Source organism: Chiloscyllium plagiosum, unplaced genomic scaffold (assembly GCF_037043375.1).
Source record: "Chiloscyllium plagiosum isolate Xiang-an unplaced genomic scaffold, Cpla_swu_hap1 HiC_scaffold_19, whole genome shotgun sequence".
NCBI classification, from domain to species: Eukaryota; Metazoa; Chordata; class Chondrichthyes; order Orectolobiformes; family Hemiscylliidae; genus Chiloscyllium; species Chiloscyllium plagiosum.
In genome coordinates, this window is record NW_028270157.1 from 56,436,957 (window position 1) to 56,456,610 (window position 19,654).

A 19,654-nucleotide genomic window follows, 5' to 3' on the forward strand; every position below is an offset into this window, starting at 1 on the left:
TAAAGTACATACACTTGCAACTGCAAAGAAATCACAGGCAGTAGAGGGATCTACATTTCCACATATGGTCTGGGAATGCATTGTCATATGGGACACAAACCTATATTTTTTAAACTTTAGGTTAAAATCATTAGCTGATTTTTGGTATTTTGATGAACAGTCCTGAGAATGGATTGAAGAGGTACTGCAAACTAAATATGCTTTGTAGCAAAGCTCATCTTGTTGTAGGAAGCATTATTAAGCTGGAGATTGTTCAAAAGAGATTTACCAGGATGTTGCCAGGAATGAAGGGTTTGAGGTATCGAGAGACGCTGGGAATGTTTTCACTGAAGCATAGGAGGTTGAGGGGTGACCTTACAGAGGTTTATAAAATCATGAGGGGTATGGAGAAGGTGAATGGTAGGTGTCTTTTCCCTTGGGTGAGTGATTTCAAGATTAGGGTCAGATTTCTAAGGTCAAGATTAGAGTGGTGCTGGAATTCCTGATGAAGGGCTTTTGTCCGAAATGTCGATTTTCCTGCTCCTTGGATGCTGCCTGACCTGTTGTGCTTTTCCAGTACACTCTAATCTTGACTCTAATCTTCAGAATCTACATACCCACTTCTGACTCATATTTTTAAGGTGAGAGGAGAAAGATTTAAAAAAGATATGGGGGCATTTTTTTCTACACAGAGAGTGGTTTGTGTGTGGAATTAAATTCCAGAGGAAATAGTAGACGTGGGTACAGATACAATGTTTAAAAGACATTTGGATAAGTATATGAATAAGAAATGTTTGGAGGGAAATGGGTCAAGCTCAGGCCGGTGGGACGAGTTTACTTTGGGATTATGGTCAGCATGAACTGGTTGGACTGAAGGGTCTGTTTCTGAGCTGTAGGACTCTATGACTGTGAGCAGAAGGATAAAGGCACCACAAGGGAAGTAAATTGCAGATTTTTCCTCTTGATGCAAGTTGCCTTTCTTGGAAAAGTGTCTCCCCTCCTCTGTTCAAAAACTACTTTTTTTGGTGCTGAAACCGAACTTGTGAACTAGTTTAGAAAACTGAAATTTTTAAATAAGTGAGTTTGAAATCCTGTCCAAATATTTTCCTTTTTAAGGTTTTTGTTGTACTTTACATAAAGTTGTGAAAGAATGTACATGGTAGAAGAAACACAAGCAGAAAAATAATCCATTGTGATGTGCGAATTGCATTTTGAAAGTAAATGATCTGTGATACTATCTGCCATCAGGTGACAAATATCATTTTTAAAACATATACAAGTTGGTTCCATGCACCTGTTGCATAGAGCCACTAAGTGGCCAGAGACTGTAATTACATTAACTCCCTTGATATAAGTAACTCGATTGGGAAATGTTGACAGAAAACCTTGGCCAAAAATTGAGAGAAGAATTGTGAGCACAGAAGAACACAATCAAGAATGTACATCAAAATTAATTATCACTCTTACTTTGAAGAATGACTCATCTTCCTCTATTTTGACAATTACCAAGACGGTGCTTCTTTTCCATGTTAAGACAGTAGTCTCAGACCTTTGCTAATAAACAGGGAATAGCAGAATAGAGAATGGGCTCACAGTGAGCTGCTCTAATCATTTCTCATAACCTGAAGCAAAACAGTTGGTTCCTTCTCAGCAATTCTCCCCTCTGGTTTGTGCAATACTGTCAGCATATTGTGTAATCACAAGTGTGAACCTGCCAACTTTTCTTCACCATGTAGTTTGCTAATGTGGAACATATTGTACTGACTACCATCTAAAAAGCAAGCATAGTTTGCATTTATATAGCACCTTCTACAATCTCCCAAGTGCCAAGATCCAAAATACAAGAATGGTTTTATTCAGTGATAAAACATTATGTATTAAATAAAATTTCTAGCAATATGTTTTCCAGTAAATCAGCAAAATGCCATTTCATCTGAGAAGCTGGAGTCTATATGAATTGTATTGTACATAGAGAATTAATTGCAAACCTTGTACAATCACAAAATCTCAACAGAAATATATTCACAAGTGAAATATTGCAAAGTACAATTTTCTGAAATGAATGTGTCAATAAACCTTCATCTATACAGATTTTCAGTCACTGTTTCCAGTGACCTCTATGTTGCTTCTTACTTGTTTGTTAGAGCAGTAGCTGTACTTAAACAGGAAGAAATCCTATTGGATAAATTGCAGTATTTGACATAGATTCTAGATACAGTACAATCTAGATTGTATTCCAACTGTTAGTTTACCTCATTCAGGGTACAACAATCAGAAGTCCAATGAGGTTTTGTCTAGTGATACACCATTCCAGTATAAGGGAATTGTTGCATTTCCAAGCTCAAGTTAATATTGCAATTATCATAATTAAAGTAGCAATCATATTAACACCCAATCTGAGAAAGAAAACATGTTAGAAATGTCTTGCATCTGGAGTTTAATAGATTAATTCAAGAAATATTATCTTTTATTGGCTCTATCACGTTAAGATGGTTTTACCAGCAGAATACAATATTGTATTGATAGACATTGAAGGTATAATGATGATCAGTTGACTAGCAGAACCTTAAATTTTCATCTTTAAGAACGATACTATGATTTGAAACCTTTATTTCAAGATGGCTGAATTGATACAGTTGACAGAATAGAAACACTGGTTCAATCATATCTATTCCATTCAAAATTAATCACTTTGTTATTGACAAAAAATAAAAGTCTAATGTTGGTATCAGACCCATTCAGTTTGTGAATCTTGCTGTTTTTGATTTTCAGGAATGTAGTTCAAGCAACACCAAGAACAGTAAAGAAGCTTAATGCCATCCAGGACAAAGCAGCCCAGTGATTAGCTCACCATCCATCACCTTCAATATTCATTACCCTCACCACTGACACAGTGACAACAGTGCATACCATTCCCTAGGTGCACTGCAGTAACGCACCAAATCTCCTTAGACAGTGCTTTCCAGACCTATGACATCTATCATCCAGTAGGACAAGGGAAGCTGACATTTGGGAACATCACTACCAGCAAGGTCCTCTCTAAAATACTGAACACCCTGACTTTGATATATATCACTGTTTCTGGAACAAAACTCTCTCCCTAACATCACTGTGAATATCCCTAGCCCTAGTAGAACTGGACTTAATGGAACCAGGGAGAGAACTCGTTGCGAGTTAGAGTCATGCCTGGCACAAAAGGAAGATGGTTCTGGTTGTTGGAGGTCAGTTATCTTAGTTCCAGTACATCTCTGTAGGAATTCCTCTAGGGAATTATCTAGGTCCAACCATTGTCAGCTGCTTCATCAATGATCTTCCTCACATCATAAGGTCAGAAGTGGGAATGTTCATTGATGACTGCACATTGTTGAGCACCATTTGTGATTCCTCCGATACTGAAGCAGTCAACACCCAGCAAGATCTGGATAGTATCCAGACTGACTAGTGGCAAGTAACATTCTTGTCCCACAAATTCCTTACAATGGCCATCTCCAACAAACCTGACTATCATCTCTTGATATTTACTGGCACAACTATGACTGAATCCCTCATTGTCAACAACCTGGGGCTTACCATTGGCCAGAAATCAAATCAGATTAGCCAAAGAGATAGAATGACTATAAGAGCAGGTCAGACGCTAGGAAAACAGTGAGTAATTCACCTCCTGACTTCCCAAACGCTGTAAACATTGTCTATCATTTACAAGGCACATGTCAAGAGTGTGACTGAATGATCTCATAACACTCAAGAAGCTTGACACCATCTGGGACAAATCAGCCCACATGGCAGGCACCATACTAACCATTCTCAACATTCACTCCTTCCACCACCAACTCTCAGTAACAGCAGTATGTACAACTGCAATGCAGAAATCAGCAAAGTGCCTCAGATAGTGCCTAACAAGTTCAAGTCTATGACCATGGCCATCAAGAAACACAAGAGCAGCATGTACATGGGAATACCACCACCTCCAAGTCAGTCACCACTCTGACTTGGAAATATATCGCCGTTCCTTCAGCATTGCTCGGCCAAAATGCTAGAACTCTCTCCCTAAAGGCATTGAATGTCAACCTACAACAAATAGATTGCAGCAGCTTGAGAAGGCAGCTCACCATCACCTTCTCAAGGGCAACTAGGGATGGGCAATAAATGCTGCCCAGCCAATGATGCCAACATCCCACAAGTGAATGAACAAAAGACTGAAGCAGATTATGAAACTAGCTTATCACTATTTCCAGGGTAATTATGCCAGCAGTGCTCAAATTCCATGAACAAAGAACATTTAAATTAATTACCTTTGCTTAATTTTTGAGGATTCTTATTAGTATATATGGAATTGCTGATGGTCTGTTATACATTTTCGGGCATTTTGTTAGTCATTTAACCACATCAAATTTAATTTCTTCAAATAACTAGTGCCTGACCCGAAGCCTTGAATTTATATTAATGTTCATTTAAGGAATTATTCAAACAGGCACTTGTTAATAATGAGGTCATGAGTATTGAATTATGAACATCAAGTCCAAAATCTGAGCATGTACTAAGTCCAGGAACAAAGGGAATAATTCTCACAGCTTAATGAATGGGCCGGACATTCATGTGAAGTTGGGCTTCAGGGTTCAATATCATTAAACTAGTGAACTTTGACACCCGATTGCCATTAACAGATAAGCGATTGACAAAGATCGAATGAGGGTTCTTGTGGAGCAGAGGTAACATCCCTGCCTTTGCATCAAGTAATCCAGATTCAAGCCAACTTACTCCAAAGGTATATAATAACATGTCGATTAGAAAATATCTAGTGAAGTGACATTAAAGTTTGGCCCACTATTTGTGCAATAAAAATCTTCATTAAGTTGTAAAAGTACATTATCTAACAATTCGAATTTGGTATTACATGAAATGCAATACAGATCATTCTTTATAATAACATAAGTCAGGTGCCTCTTTATACCACTTCCTCTGCAAGTTATATTTACAATGTAATTGTAAAATTCAAGTCAAATATCCTCTGATGCATATAGCTGGAGGAGTGTCACACAGTTTTCAGCTGTGTGGTATATTACAGTATATGATATTAATCTTAGATTGGTCTTTCCCCATTGCGCCCAAAGGTGTTAGCGAATTTTGAGAAGATTTATAGCTCAGGTTCAGATTCTGGATGTAGCTTTGCTCACTGAGCTGGAAGGTTCATTTTCAGACATTTCGTCACCATACTAGGTAACATCATCAGTGAGCCTCCGGACGAAGGGTCTTTCCCCATTTGCAATGCTGCCCTGACCTTTAGTACTTCCCACAGTATCTTGGACTTGTGAAATATAAAATAGGTAAAGTAAACATAGCCCCAGAGGAAATTGGGCTGCTCTCTCATCAGAGAGATGTAATTGTTGGTGATTTAACCTGAGGGTCATTGCACCTCAGGTAAGGAGCAGGGTTGAGAAGATGTGTCATTCATAGTAACTGACAGTCACGGTCAGCTCTCTGTACTGGAAGACTAGCAAGTTTTGAGCAGACCCAAAGAGCATCTTTCACCAAGGACTTCTGAGTCACCTGAGGTCTGATCTAGCCTGACGGACATTATCCATGATCCTGAGGGACTGCCAATGATGGATCTTTACCAATGTTTCATTTGAACAAGACAGGAGAGCAGGTATTGACTCCAGATTTGATCAGAAAGCTTTCCAATTCCCGTACCCACTGGTTGAAACCTCAATACTCTCATTTGCATGGAGCTGTTGGATCCAATCATGGATTCCATGCTCAAACCCTATTTTGGGAAGCACATCATCATGTAGGTGGTCATTATTCTGTCAGAGGGTGTCCCTGCCCAAGCTGATAAGGAAGGAGCCTCCCTACAACCTCAGCCTCAATCTCCCTGCCACCACCAAAAACAACACCAACTCATAGCCCATCATGCACAGGAGCAATAAGTATCCCTCAGTAATGCAAGGCTCTCAGAGAACATAGAACAATTATGAGTAAGTGCAGGCAGTTCAGCCTCTTGAGCCTGCTCCATTATTTAAAGAATCATGGCTGATCTCATCTCAGTTACAACTTCTTCTTACTCCCTGCAGCCCATAACCATTTGACCCATTGCTAATTAAAACTCAGTCTCTCTCCTCCTTGAATTTGTTCAGTGTCCCAGCATGCACTGCACACTAGGGGAGTGAACTCCACTGATTCAAGATCCTTTGAGAGAACTAATTCCTTCTCATCTGAGTTTTAAATCTGCGACCCCTTATTCTTAAGACCATGTCCTCTCATTCTAGATTGCCTTACAAGGAGAAACATTCATTCTCCGTCTGCTTTGTCATTTTTTTTATTCATCAAAGGGAAGAAGGCATCACTGACTGGACTAACATTTTTTTGCCCATCCCCATCTGCTCAGAGGGCATTTTAGAGTCAATCACATTGCTGTGGGTCTGGAATCACATATAGGCCAGACCAAGTAAGGATGGCAGATTTCATTCCCAAAAGGGCATGAATAACAACACCCCCGACCCCCCCCCCCACACCACCCCTCCCCCCCATCTCCCAACCTGCACAATTGGCAATGATTTCATGGTCATCATTAAACTCTTATTTTTATATTATTATTGAATTCAAATTTCATGATCTGCTATGGCAGGATTCAGTCCCAGGACCCAGAACATTACCTAGGAACAAGCCTTAATAAATCTAGTGGTAATACTACTAAGCCATCGCCTATCCATTTAGCATCCTATACAACTGAATTCGACGGTTGCTCAGTTTTCTGAACTCGTGCGAGTATAGGTCTAAGCTGCTCATTCTCTCCTCATAAGACAGAGCTTTCATCTCTGGAATCTTCTGGCTAGATGTAAATACAAGTCTGAACAGGGTGGATCACGAAGAACAGAGGACACTTCACTCAGTTGGTGATGTCATTGCACAGAAAGTTTAGGACACATTAAGCATTGAAGTGAATAATCAAATTCTGAATTTCTAATTTCCTCCCTCTCCCCCTTCCACTTGTAGATGAGGGTAATGGTGACTCTCCTCATGGATTCTGACATGCTAATCTTGTATACTTCCACAGATCTGGGCCAGTCAGGTTACACACAATCAAATACAATTTGTTCAGTAAACTATCACTTCTTAATGTTTTACTCATATTAAACTACCTAATGCCTTTTCATCCAGAGTGAGCAGTTTGTTTGGATTCTCCCAGATACTATTAACTAAAACCTCTGCATTCGAAGACATGAAAAGCATGAAATGGAGACAATATTTTACATCAATTTACATGCTTGTGGGTTTAGAATCATAGAGTCGTAGAATCATAGAGAAGTATAGCACAGAAACAGACCCTTCATTCCATCTTTTCCATGTCGACCAGAAATCCCAACCCAATCTAGTCCCACCTGCCAGCACCCGGCCCATATCCCTCCAAATCCTTCCTATTCATATACCCATCCAAATGCCTCTTAAATGTTGCAATGTTATTAGCCTCCACCACTTCCTCTGGCAACTCATTCCATACACGCACCACCCTCTGTATGAAAAAGTTGCCCCATAGGTCTCTTTTATATCTTTCCCCTCTCACCCTAAACCTATGCCTTCTAATTCTGGACTCCCTAATGCGAGGGAAAAGACCTTGTCTATTTACCCTATTCATGCCCCTCATGATTTCATAAACCTCTATAAGGTCACCCCTCAGCCTCCGACGCTCCAAGGAAAACAGCTCTAGCCCATTCAACCATTCCCTATAGCTCCAACCTTGGCAACATCTTTGTAAATCTTTTATGAACCCTTTCAGGTTTCACAGCATCTTTCTGATAGGAAGGAGACCAGAATTGCATGCAAATTCCAACAGTGGCCTAACCAATGTCCTGTACAGCCACAACATGACCTCCCAAATCCTGTACTCAATACTCTGACCAATAAATGAATGCATACAAAACGCCTTCTTCACTATCCTATCTACCTGCGACTCCACTTTCAGGGACCTATGAACCTGCACTCCAAGGTCTCTTTGTTCAGCAACACTCCCTAGGACCTTACCATTAAGTGTATAAGTCCTGCTAAGATTTGCTTTCCCAAAATGGAGCACCTCGCATTTATCTGAATTAAACTCCATCTGCCACTTCTCTGCCCATTGACACATCTGGTCAAGATCCTGTTGTAATCTGAGGTAACCCTCTTCGCTGTCCACTACACTCCCAATTTTGGTGTCATCTGCAAACTTACTAACTGTACCTCTTATGCTCGGATCCAAATCATTTATGTAAATGACAAAAAGTAGAGGACCCAACACCGATCCTTGTGGCACTCCACTGGTCACAGGTCTCCAGTCTGAAAAACAACCCTCCACCACCACCCTCTGTCTTCTACCTTTGAGCCAGTTCTGAATCCAAATGGCTAGATCTCCCTGTATTCCATGAGGTCTAACCTTGCTAATCAGTCTCCCATGGGGAACCTTGTCAAACGCCTTACTGAAGTCCATATAGATCACATCTACTGCTCTGCCCTCATCAATCTTCTTTGTTACTTCTTCAAAAAGCTCAATCAAGTTTGTGAGACATGATTTCCCATGCACAAAGCCATGTTGACTATCCCTAATCAGTCCTTGCCTTTCCAACTACATGTACATCCTGTCCCTCAGGATTCCCTCCAACAACTTGCCCACCACTGAGGTCAGGCTCACCGGTCTATAGTTCCCTGGCTTGTCTTTACCACCCTTCCTAAACAGTGGCACTATGTTACTACTCGGCTACTAGTAGTAAATCTTTCTTTGCACTCTTTGGAAAAAGAAACGTGAGTGCATTCATTCTGTTAACACAGAGCAAAACTCAAATAAGAGTTCTAAAGACTGTTAAAAGTGTAGGGCCTTGGAAACCAATTTTTATGCCTACACCAATTTGAAAGGCTATACACTCCTGGCATGTGGCAAGTGGATGCTTTGTTTCTGCTCTTTTATAGTTTGCATTTGAGCACTTTACACAAGAGAAGAAGGCAATTTGCAGTGTAAATAATGTACTTGGAAGTCTTGTTATGGTGAAGATTAGTATTGCTTGCTATTTACTCATATGAGCATCGACTTAACACTTTACTTCCTGAAGATAGTATTCTCTACAAGGTATACTAAAAGAAATGATGTTGAGAATGACTTGCAAAAATACATAGGAGAAATTGAGGACTGCAGATGCTGGAGATCAGAGTTGAGAGTGTGGTGCTGGAAAAGCACTCCAGGTCAGGCAGTATCTGAGGAGCAGGAAAATCGATGTTTCAGGCGTAAGCCCTTCATCAGGAATGAACATTCCAGATGAAAGGCTTATGCCTGAAACGTCAATTCTCCTGCTCCTCAAATGCTGCCTGACCTGCTATGCGTTTCCAGCACCACACACTCGACTGCAGAAATACATACTTCTGTATCCCTTGTTAAACTACAGCAAGCAATTGCTTCTTTATCATCTAATCATTGGACCTTTATTAGTGCTGAGTCAAACAACATTTGTCGCGAACATTATTCAAGTAAATGCTGGCATCACCAGCATCACAGCCTTACCACATCCATGACTGTGAACTAGCCATATCCATAGCCAATAGCATTTGGAGGGCTGGACACAGGCAGCAGGAATGCAAATGAAGTGCAAAGGGATGAAGGAATCAATAAATAAATGGGTTTACTTAAATCCATAAATAGATGGGTTGTCACTGGGGTTGTAATAGTCGTTGGACTACTGGCAACCTCTGGGACACTGGTAACAATCCAATAGGACACCAGTATGATGAAACTTTATTGCTGGAACAGCACAGCAGGTCAGGCAGCATCCAGGGAACAGGAGATTCGACGTTTCGGGCACAGGCCCTTCTTCAGGAATGAGCAGAGAGTGTTCAGCAGGAGAAGATAAAAGGTAGGGAGGAGGGACTTGGAGGAGGGGAGTTGGAAATGTGATAGGTGGAAAGAGGTCAAGGTGAGGGTGATAGGTCGGAGTAGGATGGAGGCGGAGAGGTCAAGAAGAAGACTGCAGGTCAGGAAGGCGGTGCCGGGCTGGAAGGATCCGGCTGAGACAAGGTGGGGGGAGGGGGGATGAAGAAACTGGTGAAGTCCAAGTTCATCCCCTGCGGTTGGAGGGTTCCCAGTCGGAAGATAAGACGCTCCTCCTCCGACCGTCGGGTTGTTGTGGTTTGGCGGTGGATGAGTCCAATGACCTGCATATCCTCGGTGGAGTGGGAGGGGGAGTTGAAATGCTGTGCCACAGGTTGGTTGGGTTGGTTCGTCCGGGTGGCCCAGAGGTGCTCTCTGAATCGCTCCGCAAGTAGGCGGCCTGTCTCCCCAATATAGAGGAGGCCACACCGGCTGCAGCGGATGCAGTAGATGATGTGGGTGGAGGTGCAGGTGAATCTGTGGCGGATATGGAAGTTTCCCTTGGGGCCTTGGAGAGAAGTGAGGGGGGAGGTGTGGGCGCAAGTGTTGCACCTCCTGCGGTTGCAAGGGAAGGTGCCGGGAGTGGTGGTTGGGTCGGTGGGGGGTGTGGATCTGACAAGGGAGTCGCGGAGGGAGTGGTCTCTACGGAAAGCTGATAGGGGAGGGGAGGGAAATATATCCTTGGTGCTGGGGTCTGTTTGGAGGTGGCGGAAGTGACGGCGGATGATGCGCTGTACATGGAGATTGGTGGGGTGGTAGGTGAGGACCAGTGGGGTTCTGTCCTGGTGGCGGTTGGAGGGGCGGGGCTCAAGAGCGGAGGAGCGGGAAGTGGAGGAGATGCGGTGGAGGGCACCGTCGACCACGTCGGGGGGGAAATTGCGGTCCTTGAAGAAGGAGGCCATCTGTGTTGTACGTATTTTGAACTGGTCCTCCTGGGAGCAGATGCGGCGGAGACGAAGGAATTGGGAGAATGGGATGGCGTTTTTACAGGGGGCAGGATGGGAGGAGGTGTAGTCCAGGTAGCTGTGGGAGTCGGTAGGTTTGTAGTAGATGTCCGTGTTGATTCGGTCGCCTGAGATAGAAACAGAAAGGTCTAGGAAGGGGAGGGAGGAGTCCGAGACTGTCCAGGTGAATTTGAGGTCGGGGTGGAAGGTGTTAGTGTAGTGGATGAACTGTTCAACCTCCTCGTGGGAGCACGAGGTAGCGCCGATACAGTCATCAATGTAGCGAAGAAAAAGATGGGGGTGGGGCCAGTGTAGTTGCGGAAGATGGATTGTTCCACATACCCTACGAAGAGGCAGGCATAGCTGGGGCCCATGCGGGTGCCCATGGCTACTCCTTTTGTTTGGAGGAAGTGGGAGGATTGGAAAGAAAAGTTGTTCAGGGTGAGGACCAGTTCGGTTAGTCGAACTGGTCGAACAACAAAAGGAGTAGCCATGGGCACCCGCATGGGCCCCAGCTATGCCTGCCTCTTCGTAGGGTATGTGGAACAATCCATCTTCCGCAACTACACTCGACTAACCGAACTGGTCCTCACCCTGAACAACTTTTCTTTCCAATCCTCCCACTTCCTCCAAACAAAAGGAGTAGCCATGGGCACCCGCATGGGCCCCAGCTATGCCTGCCTCTTCGTAGGGTATGTGGAACAATCCATCTTCCGCAACTACACTGGCCCCACCCCCCATCTTTTTCTTCGCTACATTGATGACTGTATCGGCGCTACCTCGTGCTCCCACGAGGAGGTTGAACAGTTCATCCACTACACTAACACCTTCCACCCCGACCTCAAATTCACCTGGACAGTCTCGGACTCCTCCCTCCCCTTCCTAGACCTTTCTGTTTCTATCTCAGGCGACCGAATCAACACGGACATCTACTACAAACCTACCGACTCCCACAGCTACCTGGACTACACCTCCTCCCATCCTGCCCCCTGTAAAAACGCCATCCCATTCTCCCAATTCCTTCGTCTCCGCCGCATCTGCTCCCAGGAGGACCAGTTCAAAATACGTACAACACAGATGGCCTCCTTCTTCAAGGACCGCAATTTCCCCCCGACGTGGTCGACGGTGCCCTCCACCGCATCTCCTCCACTTCCCGCTCCTCCGCCCTTGAGCCCCGCCCCTCCAACCGCCACCAGGACAGAACCCCACTGGTCCTCACCTACCACCCCACCAATCTCCATGTACAGCGCATCATCCGCCGTCACTTCCGCCACCTCCAAACAGACCCCAGCACCAAGGATATATTTCCCTCCCCTCCCCTATCAGCTTTCCGTAGAGACCACTCCCTCCGCGACTCCCTTGTCAGATCCACACCCCCCACCGACCCAACCACCACTTCCGGCACCTTCCCTTGCAACCGCAGGAGGTGCAACACTTGCGCCCACACCTCCCCCCTCACTTCTCTCCAAGGCCCCAAGGGAAACTTCCATATCCGCCACAGATTCACCTGCACCTCCACCCACATCATCTACTGCATCCGCTGCAGCTGGTGTGGCCTCCTCTATATTGGGGAGACAGGCCGCCTACTTGCGGAGCGATTCAGAGAGCACCTCAGGGCCACCCGGACGAACCAACCCAACCAACCTGTGGCACAGCATTTCAACTCCCCCTCCCACTCCACCGAGGATATGCAGGTCATTGGACTCATCCACCGCCAAACCACAACAACCCGACGGTCGGAGGAGGAGCGTCTTATCTTCCGACTGGGAACCCTCCAACCGCAGGGGATGAACTTGGACTTCACCAGTTTCTTCATCCCCCCTCCCCCCACCTTGTCTCAGCCGGATCCTTCCAGCCCGGCACCGCCTTCCTGACCTGCAGTCTTCTTCTTGACCTCTCCGCCTCCATCCTACTCCGACCTATCACCCTCACCTTGACCTCTTTCCACCTATCACATTTCCAACTCCCCTCCTCCAAGTCCCTCCTCCCTACCTTTTATCTTCTCCTGCTGAACACTCTCTGCTCATTCCTGAAGAAGGGCCTGTGCCCGAAACGTCGAATCTCCTGTTCCCTGGATGCTGCCTGACCTGCTGTGCTGTTCCAGCAATAAAGTTTCAACTTTGATCTCCAGCATCTGCAGACCTCACTTTCTCCACCAGTATGATGACCCAATTGTTAAAGCATCAAGGGCTCTAGTTTGCTTTCCTTCTGTAGGGAAATTGCAGAGACTTGGATGCAACATATATGTAGACAGAAACAAGGTCAACATTTCAAGTCAAAGATCTTTCATCAAAACTGGAAAATGTTAAGAGATGTAATCGTTTCCAAGTGCTCTCATGTGGGAGGGCAGAAGAGAGCTGAAGAGAAGATCTGCGATGGGATGGAAAATGTAAGTAAGTTTTGGTCGTTCCAAACAAAAGGGAATGATATCAATAACATAAAGAGGGCAGATATGAGGTAGGATGGTCAGATTTTCTGAAGAGAAGGGGTAAGTTAGAAGGTTAAGCCCAGTCAGTGCATCTCGGTCAAGAACCAGACCCAACCAGAACAATCCAGCTTCAGTGACATTCCCCAGGCCTGGTGGCAATTCTGAATTGATGGCCATTTCTCCTGGGGCTGCTTTAATCTCTTTACCAATGGATACACCCTCATTTTCTTTCATTTTATGTTTCTTATCCTCAAAGAAACAGTGTGGAAGTGAACTTTTACATGGTAGCTGCAGAACACAAGACTCCTGTCTCCTTACCTTGCTGCTCCTCCAATCATAACAGCAGCAAGAGTGTGAGAGAAACTCCATGATTGGAGCATCTGGAGAAGCTGAGGAGAGACAGTCTCTATGATTGGAGGAGCAGTTCTTCACTGGCTATCTTTAGTCAGGGGTGACTTTTCCTTGATTGGTTATCCCTGTGATTGAATTTTCACAGGTGTGTGGTGGGCTTTTGGGAGCACATTTATTGCTGTCTCTGTGTATTTTGAAAATTGAGCTGCAATCAAAAATGCAGAGTGCAAAAATAACATGGTGATTATACTGTGACTTAAACTGTGACTTAAAAATGGCGATGATTGTGGATGATGGAATTTCCTTAAGGGGCCAAGGACACAAACTATTTGGTTGGAGTTGTGACGGAAATTGGTATGATCGAACTACTGGGATAATATGTGTTTTGGCAGTGCGATTTGGCTATAACGTTGCTGAAGAATTAGGGAACGGTATCTTAGAGAATGCTTATCTCTGTTAGCAATAATGCGATTCCAACAGGGATCTGTTTGCACACTTCCTTCTGCGCTTGTGCTGATGTACGCGCTGAAATCTCCATCGGTGTCCACACATATGCGCTGTTGGTCATGGTGCTGCACTGCGCATGTACTGATGTCAGCTACCGACAGAGCAGCTTTCTGTGAGAGGTACTATACAGAGAGTAGCTTTTTTATATTTTTTAAATGTACTGTGTTAAATATACCTTTATTTGTTAATAAATATGATTTCAACCTTCATTCAGGCTATGCTATACTTTGCATTAGACTTCTGGGTGGTTTTTGAGTGATCATGAATGACATATTGTGCTGGTCTGTCCCAACCGCATTTTTCCCATAGGCCCAATATTTCTATTAAGTGATTTTCTATTCAGCGAGGTTTCACTGGACCACAACAATAGTGTTACAGGAGAACCACCTGTACTGGAGGTTGTTAGATGTCTCAATGGTTAGCAAAAAGAATGTGCGATATGGTGAAGCAAATCTCCAGGAAATTGAAGAGATGTGCAAGAATTAGAGACTGGTGATATTTATGGATTTAATTTGACTCTAGTGACTGGGATAATATTAGATTAAAGAGTAAGAAAGTGTTGGAAAATTTGAAATGTATTCAAGAGTTGCATAAGTAATGGTTCTGAATGAGTTAATGTGCTACATTAACCTCCACCCAATCTGATGATATCATATTGAATTGGGAGCGGATGAAGCAGGCAAATTTAGCATCTAATGAAGTGAAAACCTATATCCACAGGTCTCCTTTTAAATATTTTAATCAACTGCTCAGACATGAGGAAGTGGCGAAGGCTGTTAAAGTTACAAAATTTAAAAGGCATCTGGATGGGCATACGAATAGGAAGGGTTTAGAGGGATATGGGCCAATGCTGGCAAATGGGACTAGTTATTTAGGATATCCATTCAGCATGGACAAGTGGGACCAAAGGGTCTGTTTCTGTGCTTTATATTTCTATGACTCTATGTATGGAGCAAATGGAACTGGAGTCCAGGTCTTCAACTGGAAGACTTGATGACAGCGCCACAAGAGCTAATTTCTAGCATCCAGAACTCACTTCTGGGCTGAGCTGGGTTCTCGTTGACTTTTGTACCCAAGGCCTAGTGTGGGTCTTGAATCTAGATTCAGTTGTCCCTGAGGCAACAGTGTTACTTGCTAAGCCACAACTGACACTGAGCAGGTCTCTTCATAGTCTTAGTAACAAAGGCTAATTTAACTTGCGCTGGATTGCGGTGGTATTTTCCCAGTTAACCATAACTGAAACTATGTAGTATTTGTCTTTTCTACCAGGATGTGGTACTACAAAAGGGTTGTTTGAAATAGTTCACTACCACTAATCACTCTTTGAAGTCCTGCTGTTTTTCACTCTTCAGGATATGATTGGGATTTATTCTGGTTTCCAGCACATTTTGAACAACTTTCTCCAAAGTTACAACTTCCTTGGACAATGAGTAAAGATTAGATTACTTACAGTGTGGAAACAGGCCCTTCGGCCCAACAAGTTCACACTGACCCGCCGAAGCGTAACCCACCCATTCCCGTACATTTACCCCTTTACCTAACACTACGGGCAATTTAGCATGGCCAATTCACCTAACCTGCACATCTTTCGACTGTGGGAGGAAACCGGAGCACCCGAAGGAAACCCACGCAGACACGGGGAGAATGTGCAAACTCCACACAGTCGTCTGAGTTGGGAATTGAACCCGGGTCTCTGGCGCTGTGAGGCAGCAGTGCTAACCACTGTGCCACCATGCCACCCACAGAAACTGGTAAAGTTTCATGAAGAATTGCAGCAAGAACTCTGTCTCTTAATAATTCTGAATTTGAAGCTCTATATTCAAAAATTTTCACTAACTAGTAGAGGTTTTAATTGATCTTGTTTACAGATTTTGCTGGAAACTGAATTCTTCTATTAAATCTCGCTCATTCAAGCATTGTATTTCACCTTAACGTGAAGTAATTATCAAATGTTTATAGAACGTCTTATGAAGTGTTTACAATTGCATGTTTAAGGAACAAATGTAGGACATTGGGAGAATTCATCCACTGTGCCAGGAATAAAATCATAGGACCTTCTATATCTGTCGAATTAGGAAATGGACTTATGTTAATCATTTCATTCAAGATTTGACATATCCTTTACACAAGACTAAAACATCAGCCAAATCCTTGCATGTGTCTTAACCTCACAACCTTTTAATTTTCTGAAGGGAGAGTTGTACTACTGGGTCCAGGTGCAAAATAATGCTTTTTGGTAGGTATTTCTGTCATTCAGGTAGAGTAATAATTTATTTCTCGTATGCACTCAAGACTAAAAGGTATATTTTTACTGATAGCACATGTCATGACAGAGGAATCACTTGCCTATCATCTGGAACAATCCAGACCTCCATTCTATTGATACATTTATGCAAGATTTGGGCATTTTATTTGTTCATCCTGCATAAATGATGAAGGCATTACATGCATTATTTAGTACCCTAGCGAACATCAATTACCATTCATTTTTTTACTGCCTCATTTGCCAGACACTTAAGTCAATAACTGCAGCAGAATAAATGGACAATAGCAGGATTTTCAAAGAAGACAAACTATTGTGAGAGAATAACAGTACATCGTAGATAATGAGTTCAGCATGAACATCTATTCAAGAACTTCAGATAAAGTTTATTGGAGCTTTGCTCTTATTGTCGAACAACAAATGGATTGTGTTACCTCAGGCAAAGCTTCCACCAACAAGTAATGATATTTCCCAAGGCAAACATGACTGGAACTCTTTCCAAGTAATTAGTGTAGTGTACCACTTCAGTTCTATTAGAGAATCAAAGTCAGGGATCAAAAGACATAGGCAAATTTTGGTGTCCAGACTAACAAACTCATTTTGTAATGGACGGCTGGTTTAAAATCTATTGTTATAAATACATTAGATAAGGCAAATTTTGAAACAGTCTTCTAAAAAGCAAAGCGTTTTCTTCATTTTGTATAAATACAGCAACTTCCACCCCTCAACCACCTTACTCACTTCCCATCAACTTAATAATCATAGGCAACAAATTTCAATGTTTCTATCCACAGCCTCAGTAATATCCAAGATGGATTCACATTTAGGTCAGATTGCAGAAAGAAAAAATGCGCATGACCTATATATGTGTATAGTGTGTTAAAAGTTCCTTCTTCTGGTTTGACAGGGTCACTCCTATTCCTGGAATGAAAGATGTAATTGTATAAAAGAAAAGATTATTTTGAGACAGAAGCAGAGACTATGTCACAAATGCTACAAATTCTACTTTCTGAAGTTTTCAATATTAGCTACCCCTATGGGAAATTCTGAGTAAAAACTAAAGGCTCACCATTTTGTGCGGGAAGGCAGTGGAATGATAAAATCAGTATTTTGCATTTCTTGGATGTTTCTACTACCATACCCAGTGCACCAATTGCATTGGAGTTGTAACAAGTCACGTGCTTCATTCATAAATTCTGAAAAGTAAAACATTTTTTTAAAAAAGCAAGAGCCTTCAGTATAAACAAACAGGAGTTCTTATACGAATCAAATTAATGAATAGATTAATCAACAAAACTTTACTAAGAAGTAAAAGACAATTTGTAATTTCTATTCTTCAAATACACAACTTTAGTGGATGACAAGAATGTGAAGTAAGTCATTGTTAGAAAGAGGCATTGGCCTCTGTTCATGAGATTTTAACTTTAAATTGGCCTCGTTACCTCAAGGTTCTACTCAATCCCCTTATGTTGCAAATAGATAAAATAAAACAACATTCACAATTCTGCCTTTATCCACATTACCTCTCCTTAATATTTAAGGACTTGGACAGTTGACATCAGCAGCTCAAAAGAGACTATAATACCCAATATCTTAAAAAGCTGTTTTAGAGCATTTCTAAAAGCCTTTTTGCTTATGTTAAGATCACAATTGGTACTGATAACAATTGCTTATGTCATTATATAGCAGGATGTTTTAAAATGTCACAGTTCATATTGTTATGGACTCTTACATCAAAGAAAGAGACAATTTTCTCTTTGAAAAACTAATTGTTTCTACTCCCCTACTGCTCTCCCATAGCCATCTAAATCTTTCATTTTCAAATGTATAACTGATTTCCTTTTATAAGTTACCACCTTATCTCTTTACACCTCCTTTAATGTAGTGAAATCCAGGTTAACTGAGCTGATGTATATCACAATTCCTTCTCATCTCACTCCAGTTCCTCTGCCAATGACCTTAACATGGCATGCTCTGGTTATTGATTCATCCAGCAGTAGAAACAAGTTCTCCCTTTGAACCTATGAATGCTCACAATTATTTTGAATGCCCCTATCAAATTACCTTGTAATCTTCTCATCAGCTTCTTTCAAGGTGTTAGTCAGGGTTCCTGGACTGCATTTTATCAACACTCTGAGGAAGGGCTGGGAGGTAGGAAGTCTGGAATATAGTGAGGGGAGTTAGGGGTGTTGTGATTAGATTAGGTTCCCTAGAGTGTGGAAACAGGCCCTTCGGCCCAACAAGTCCACACCGACCCTCGGAAGAGTTACCCACCCAGACCCATTTCCCTCTGACTAATGCACCTAACACTACGGGCAATTTAGCATGGCCAATTCACCTAAGCTGCACATCTTTGGTCTGTGGGAGGAAACCGGAGCACCCAGAGGAACCCCACGCAGACACAGGGAGAATGTGCAAACTACACACAGACAGTTACCCAAGACTGGAATCAAACCTGGGACCCTGGTGCTGTGAGGCAGCAGTGCTAACCACTGAGCCACCGTGCCACATTATGCCTGGCATCTTCCTGCTACCATACCATCTTGCAAAACGGAGGAGGTGACAATATTACTCCTGCCTAGCAGACAATTAATTCATTTAAGTGCTCAATAAGAACATTGCTGGTGACATTTTACCATTGCTGGGAGGGAAGGTACATGTCCCCAGTGGGGTTATCTGCCACTGACAAGATGAGACACTAGATCCCACACATTATTCAAGCATGATTGCAGTGCTACCCCAGCTGCAATGATGAATTAATTTCCCTTGAGAAGGCGATGATGAACTGTCTTCTTCAATTATTGCAGTCCATTAAGATTTGGCACACCTACAATGCTGTTGGTTGGGGGAGTTCCAGAATTTTGTCTCAGCAAAAGTTAAGGAACAACAATATCTTTCCAAGTCAGAATGGCGTGCAGCTTGCGGGGAAATTGCAGGTGTCAGTATTTCCATGCATCTGCTGCCCGTGTCCTTCGAGGAGGTAGAGGTGATGGGCATGGAACACCTTGTGCTGAGTTGCTGCAATGGATCTTGAGTGTTGTCGGAGTTGCACTCATCCAGGCAAGTGGAGAGTATTTCATCATCCTCCTGATTTATGCCCTGTAGACGGTGAGCAGCTTTCAGGAGTCAGGATGTTAGAAGCTCATCGCAGAATTCCTAGCCTCTGAATTCCTCTTGTAAACCACAATATTTATATGACTCATCCAGTTTTGTTTATAGTCAATAAGCCCCCATGATGTTGATGGGATTTAATAATGGTAATGCCACTGAATATCAAGGGACAAGGGTTAGATTCT